At 32.3% G+C, this 7,968-nt stretch overlaps 2 long non-coding RNA genes across 2 annotated transcripts; both read left to right on the top strand.

Moving 5' to 3' along the window:
- The first annotated feature begins 718 nt into the window (after window positions 1–718).
- On the top strand, window positions 719–3,189 carry LOC143248346 (uncharacterized). Its single transcript, XR_013026928.1, has 2 exons — window positions 719–1,238; window positions 3,051–3,189. It is a non-coding gene; the product is annotated as an uncharacterized LOC143248346 (long non-coding RNA).
- Window positions 3,190–3,795: 606 nt separating this feature from the next.
- Window positions 3,796–5,643, top strand: LOC143248345 (uncharacterized). Its single transcript, XR_013026927.1, has 2 exons — window positions 3,796–3,876; window positions 4,671–5,643. It is a non-coding gene; the product is annotated as an uncharacterized LOC143248345 (long non-coding RNA).
- Window positions 5,644–7,968: the final 2,325 nt, after the last annotated feature.

The raw sequence follows: 7,968 nt of genomic DNA, 5'->3' as shown, positions 1-7,968 counted from the left end.
CCCACGGCTGGGAGGGCGAGCATGTTTAGCACGACGCGGGCGCGAACTCGCGACCCTCGGATTGCGAGTCGCACGCCTTACGCGCTAGGCCATGCCGGGCCAACATATAGACTGTATGTATGTGTTATATTAAATATAAAAATAGAGAGAATTACAAATGCTTTATGATTCGATCAAAGTACACAAATACATGCTACTAAGAAACAAACATTTAAAGTTGAAAGGGATACACAGCTAACAGTGATAAAAACACATTATAAGATTGTGATGCTCCCCCATGCCCTTGGGATCCACCATAATCATCTGGGGATGCGCGAGGAAATTTTAGAATGTTGTTATTTTTCCATAAAACTATGACATTTTATCAGGTTACGCTGTACAAAAATTAAAATATATCTTAAATATAACAAGCGTATTGGGCCTTTTAGTATTTTATTCTGCCTAACGCCAGACGATTTTATTTAGCTCAGGGGGAAGTTCTTGCGGTGAAAGTGTTAATACAATCTCAATTAACATCAACAGTGGTGTCACTGGTTGCTTGTAGATATAACACCTTCTCAAGATCGTATAGATAGCCTAGTAATTTTCGTATGAACCATTGGTCAACCCTGGGTAGTGATGACAAGTGTCTTTTAAAAGCCAGATCTGGATAAGCGGCTAAATCTCGAAAAAAATGAAACAAAATGAAGCATGACGTCATAGCTGAAACTGTTCCAAATTTGAAACTTTGTGATGCAATTATATGCAGTATCACTTGTTTCAATTTCAATGTATGTTTATATGAAGTATAATTATATTCGTAACAATTGGTAATTGTTAGGTTAGGTTAGATTTGTTGTAGTTTAATAAGATAAGCTTGGTACCAATGAGCTATGTGACATCATACAAGTGTATGACGTCATGTTTTATTTCGTTCAAGAGTTAGACGCAAATATTATAATTGTGTTAACCGTAATGGGGGATACATTTTAAGTAGTTTAAATATTAATGAGGCAGTCTTTAAAATAAGTTGTTGTATTTGTAACTGTATACGTTATTTTTTATTTTTTTAGTCATCAGCTGTACGTCACTGGTTAGAATGTGCTTCCTTGAAGGCGTGGAAGTAGAAGATGGCACAGAAAATGTTTGGTATGCTTTTCAATAGGCAGTCAGAGCTGTAGGTCTCTATGTTACCCAAGGTGATATCATCTGGGAAGTGTACAAGGGAGTTTGATGATACCTTTCTTGGTACTCTACAAGTAAGTGTATACATTTTGTACACAAAAGATCTAGTATTATAAAGAGTTTATTACATCCATTATTGCTTGCTTAAATGCTATAAAGCTGTCCAGGATGGTAAGAAAAACAATATCACATTGGGTTAACATTGCTATAACTTCTTGCCAGTTGAGAGGTGTAATAATTAATTATGAATTCTACACACAATTTTGCAGAATATGTTGACTTCTGACAGTGTTAATTTCTGAGTTGTAAATATGTTCTTATAAACAGTTTTATGTTTGTATAATTACAGTTGTATCATTCTTTAGTTTCTTTCATATTTGAAATTATTCATTCTAATTTTTATTTTTAGGTAAGCTTTATAGTTATGCAATGAACCCACATGTGTGTATAGTCTTTATTTACATTAGAAAATGAAAAGTAATTTATTATGTAACATTAACAATTATTTAAACAAGTATTCAAACATCCCAATATCTCTATACCATAGTTGTATCTGTAGGGCTGTCAAATGATAACTTTTTGTGAACAGTATTGTCAGTGGATATTTATACTAACTATTAATTGTGATGTGATATGAATAATGAGTAAAATTTTTGTGAAAACTGTAATCAGGGGTTTTTAAATGATTAGGTTTTATTCCATTGTTACTATATAGATATGAAAGTAAGACAGTTTTATGTGCCTGTTAATCAAACACAGTGTAAAATACACTGAATACATCATAAAAATATATCAATAAATAACTTTATTAAATTCATTCAGCAATACATTTTAGATTTATCAATTCAACACACTTGTTACTTATTTTCAGCTAACATTGATTACATAGTTTAGTGTACAGGAAAAATTAAAAAAATAGATAGTACAAGTAATTACAGTAAAACTATAACATAATATTATCATAAATCATTCTAACTGTTCTGTGTTTTAAGAAAAGTATCTGAAACTTAAAGATTTATTTGTAAATAGTAATAATATATATACATGTGTAATGTATTAGAATTGAATGTGATTGTATTATACACAAAATACTGGTCCTCTAGAACACAAGAAAAATAGTTGCACTTATTAAAGGTCAGTTATATACTATTTTATATCAGCTGTAGTTGTACAATATGCACTGATTTGTGTATTAAAAATTATTGTACTGTAACATAGTCAACACTTTGGATGTTTAACTTGGTTGGAAACTTATAACCAGTTAAACTACTCAACACTTTGTGTTATATTACTTTCATTGTTTAATTTGCCTGTAACTACATTGCTGGTAACTTTAATAACAAAATGAATTAAATCTGCGACAGTATTCTTACGAGTAGATCATATGAGTTATGATCAAGTGATTTCAAAGACTGTCCTTATTACTAGTAAGGTGATTTATATAAAAAATAACAGTTAATGATAAACATTTAAAATTTTGTAATTAAAATTCCCTGTTATATATGTATACATATATATATCTTATCTGTGGTAATGGAGGGTAAAAGGGATCCTGGATAATACAAAACAAAGAAAACTTATATATCTGTGTATTTTTTAGCAAGATGAAAGTACTAGAAATGTAGTTTGACCTGATATTCAGCCTGACAGATTTCACGATATTCATTTAAATTCTCCTTTTGTTTTATTTGAGTTTTTGAATGGAAGAACACAGAATGTAAAAACTAGTTCTGAAGTTTTGTATAACAACTTGTGAGATTCTCAGGATTCTTTTAAAAGATACACTGGGTAATCTGTCCATGGATGACTGAGTTAACTATATCTTCTTGTAAAAAGATAATACTTAACCATATTGAAATCTCTCTTTCTATCTTGTTTGTCTGTAGGACACCCAGTTGAAAATCCCTTCCATTTCTTTACTCATGAACAAGTTATCTGAAACTGTCTGTGGTCTGTCATCTTGTGGATCAACTATATTCAAGCCTTAGAACAATGGAAACAACCTTATCGTAAGGTCAAAGGTCAGTGATATATATATATATAAAAGTTATAAGCTAATAACTTTTACATGAAAAAGTAGAATAAATGTTGTAAAATGCAACAAAAAATTAAAAAATGTGCCTTATATAATTTTCTATGGATAATAACATCATATGTTTTATATGTGTCAGAATACAGTGTATCTAGGAATGTTTTTTAATGTATTACTCCCCCCTGGAAATGCATCACTCATTTTGTCTTCATATTTGATAACTTAATGTTCTGGTAATCTTTACTTTTTTGTGGTTTACCTTTAATTGTATGACAGAGTTAAATGTTGCTTGTATTGATTAAAATAAACTGAGTTAGTTACTATAATGCTTAAAACTCAGTGATGTTGAGAAAACCCACTTGTAGAGAAATATATATGCAAAAACGGCTCGTTTGGGTTGAGAAAATATTATATGTAGAAGAGCGAACAACATTTCGACCTTCTACGCAAGATATTTTCGCCACCCAAACAAGCCGTTTTTTGCATATATGCCTGAAACTGTACACTTTATTTAAGAAAGACTCATGTATGCTAACAAATGATGTATCATATACAGTTTATAACACAAAATATACTAGAAAGTAATTGACCCTTTCAAGCTGGTTTCATCTAATAAGAAGAGTTCAGATAGCTGTGTCTCACTCTGGATTATTTATGGAGAAGGTTAGACCAGAATAATAGTAAGTGTACAAGGAATAAAAAGTTTTTATATACTGTACTTCCAATTATACTTTCCAGTTTGTTTGAGGTGATGTGATATCCTTTGGTATAAATATTGTTAGTTTTGTGAGATATACAGAAACTTTTTTGAACAAATAAATGACTGTAACATTGTCTGCTAGAATGAACAAGCACTAGAACATTGTTCAAAATGTATATAAACAAACATAATGTTACAAATTAATTTGAGAGTCTACTCTCACTTAATAATTTAAAAAAGCAATTAGTTAGTATACATATCACTTTTATATTATTTATAAAAAAAGCTGATTGCTACTTTTTATTGTTCATTCTTAGTTTGGCCTTGTTTTACTTAGACTGTATATCCTTGCAAATAATTAGGTAGTGAGGTTTGTCACATTGACATGTAATTTGTTTTGTAAACGTCAATGATTTATGTTATTTAAATATTGTTTGATAAAACAGTAGTTAAAATAGGAAGTTTAAAACAATAAAGTGTTGGAATAACATCTTTAGATCCCACATGTCTACTGACTGATATAGGTATCATGATAGTCATGTCAGTTGTTATAACTCAACAATAAAAATTTACTTATCACACAGTTTGTTATTAAGGCTCTTTTTAACTGCATTTGTATCAGGTCATCTCATAAGTACTGCCCGAAAATTTAATGCAGAAAGTGCATCATCATTTCTGTCTCTGTAGAATGCTTTAATGACTAAGATATGTAGTAGGACATGTATAAAAATCTTCAGACAAATAAAAGAAATTAATACAACTCTACTTTTTCAGAGCATTAATCAAATAAACCTTCAATGAAGATGGATGTGTCTGAGGAGCACATTAGGCACATTTATGAGTTTAAAAAATCAATGGTGCAGCAGAAACTACATGGAAACATTCAAGGTGTTTATGGTGTGGAGTCTCTCAATGAAAGAAAATGTCGAAGGTGGTTTCAGAAGTTCATATCAGGTGACTTAAGTGATGGTCCACATTCAAGTCATCCTGTTGAGTTTAATGGTGACTTGCTGCTGGCAGCAACTGATGCAGATTGTGCTGTAACAGTTGAAGAACAAGAATAGAAGCTTAATTCAAACCATTTGACAATTCACCGTCATCCGTAACAGCTTGGAACGGTGTCAAAACTTGGAAAATGGGTTCCCCATGATTTGACAGTAGCCAACCTTGGAGCAAGAGTGGACATTTGCACTTCTCTCCATGAACATACCTTGCTTTTTTTTTTGGACAGGTTAGTAACTGGAGATGAAAAATGGATATATTATAAAAATGTTAAGTGTCTCGGACAATGGTTCAGTGCAGGTAAACTGGCTAAAGCACAGCCCATAATGGACCTCGACCTTAGGAAAGCCTTGTCAAGCATTTGGTAGGATATCATTGGTGTGATCCACTTTGAGTTGCTGCCACTCAATGTAAAGATTACATCAATAGAAGTCTGATGTAATCTTTAGAAACGCTCAACAGTTAGAGCGTTTGAATGTTGCACTGAAAAGAAAGAGGCCTGCTTTGGTCAATCGTATATGTATTGTGTTACACCAGGATAATGCATGGCCCCATACAGCAAGGATCACATTTGTAAAGATTGAAGAGATAGACTGGGAGAAACTTCCACATCCTACTTATTTTCCAGTCCTTGCACCATCTGATTATCATCTGTTCTGGATTAGTATGAGCTGATAATTTGTCTCTAGTATATAAAATGGAACTTGTTGGTTTAAATAATAAGGAAGTTTCCATTGTTACTTAACACTGTGATGTGTGTGTTATTTTTGCTTATTTTAATCTTATATGGAAATACTGTTTGCCAGCAATCAGAACATAGAAACAAAACTGACAAGGAATAGTAGAGCCTTAGCAATATATGTAAACATCTGTAATGAATGTTTTGAACTACACATATTTCATCTTCAACAAAAATCAATAAAATTAATTCATTAAACAATCTTTAGTATAAATAGTAATATAATAATACAATAAACAGTGTTATAAATATTAATATAAACATACAGTGTTTAGGAAGTTATAAAACTTTCAATTTACAAAGAAACAAATGTATGTGGGAGTGGGTTTGAATATCTACTGAGTATTCAACTTTCATTTATAATATATATACTTTCTTTTATTATCAGTCTGTTATCATTACATCCATAAGTTATTACTAAAAATTTTTTTTTAAAGAAATGGGATATGATGATGACGTTTCATTGTAGAATATGTAGGAAAGTTAAATGTAGTTAGAATATTAACTACAGTTCTGTTAGAAACTTTCATGTGTTTCAAGGTATGTATTAATAAGTGATGGGAAGTTTTGACTAAGTAGGGAATCTTACAGTTACCATTTTAGCTGTTTATGATAAATAGGATTTCAGTGAATCAGGCAATAAAGTACATTGTTTGTATAACCTTATTGTTACTGACTAATACAAATCACAGGCAGTTGAGAACCGCGAGTGGTTTAGTAATTAATTTAATGTTACTGCAGAATATTTCAACTTGTATCATCTTTATGGGAACAGATACCCTGAAGTTCAAAACACGACAAAATAAACGTTTAGTGGAATTAAAATATTTATAAAAATATAAGGTTTTATATAGAAAGTTTAATAGCTTATACATTATGTTTTAAAAATGGCAGACATTTATAATAGTTTTGTAAAATGTTAACTTTTGTGAAACTAAAATAGTGTTTTCTGGGAACTGATATACAAATGTATAATAAACACGTACACACAAACACTTGCTAGCACGCTGTTTGGCAACCTTTATCTCTAGACATCAATGTTTATATAGTAGTGGACATAGTAACAATAGAACAAACTTTTATATGAAAAATAAAAATAGCAAGTTAAAAAATGAATTTTAAATTCTGGAAAACTTATTTCAGTTTAACAAAACTGGGAAGTCAGTTCATAGAATTTTTTATATCCTGAGACTGCTATTTCTAGATAGTATATTGACATTTAGATACTTTTCATGTTATGGTAATTATAGGAACGGATAATTGAAAGCAAAGGATAATATGTTATATGTTAGTCACATTACATATGTCATCTCAGGCGTTTAAGAGGCCTCTCGTCAAACATTAGCAATATAGTTAATACGTCAAAAGATTTCTGATGTACAAGGTCTGTTCAAAAATACGCGGACTGACGTCATAAAACAAAATGTACTTTATTTAGAAGTTACAGGTCTGGGACCCCTTCAAAGTACTCTCCTCCCCAACGCACACACTTATCCCAACGGTGTTTCCACTTGTTTAAACAGTCCTGGTACGCTTCTTTTGTAATGTCCTCCAGCTCCTTCGTCGCATTTGCCTTAATCTCGGGAATCGTCTCAAATTTTCTTCCTTTCAAGGGTCTTTTGAGTTTGGGGAACAAGAAAACATCGCAAGGAGCAAGGTCAGGTGAGTAGGGGGGGGAAGAACAGTGATCGAGTGTTTGGCCAAAAACTCACGAGTTCTGAGGCACACATTTCGCAGCAACGCGGTGCATCTTCAATTTTTCGGTCAAAACCTCGTAACAAGATCCAACTGGTATCCCACACTCTTCAGTAAGCTCACTGACAGTCAGACGTCGATTTGCCCGCACCAGGGTGTTGATTTTGTCGACGTGTGGGTCGTCAGTTGACGTGGAAGAACGTCCAGGACGCTCATCATCTTCAATGGACTGTCGACTATCCTTAAAACGTTCATGCCACTTGAAACATGCCGTACGCTTCATAGCAACATCACTGTAAGCCGTGTTAAACATAGCAAAAGTTTCAGTCGCAGATTTTTCAAGTTTAACACAAAATTTCACAGCAAGTCGTTGGTCCTTCAGGTCATTCATTCTGAAATCCGCCAAACGAAAACAAGAAAACTGGGACACCTTATGTTCGGATCTAAAACAAAAACAAGAAAACTGGGACACCTTTTGTTCCGATCTAAATCACAAAACTGATCCTAAACAATTCTGGACACACTTGAAAAGATTTACAAATACAGGAACAACAAACACAGTATATCCACCACTGGAACTGGATAGAGAAACAGCATACACTAACACAGAAAAAGCCGAGATATTTAAAAAACACC

The sequence above is a fragment of the Tachypleus tridentatus genome, chromosome 4 (genome assembly GCF_004210375.1).
Source record: "Tachypleus tridentatus isolate NWPU-2018 chromosome 4, ASM421037v1, whole genome shotgun sequence".
NCBI lineage: Eukaryota > Metazoa > Arthropoda > Merostomata > Xiphosura > Limulidae > Tachypleus > Tachypleus tridentatus.
The sequence above is the reverse complement of the archived record's forward strand: the minus strand, read 5'-3'. Positions and strand labels throughout refer to the sequence as shown.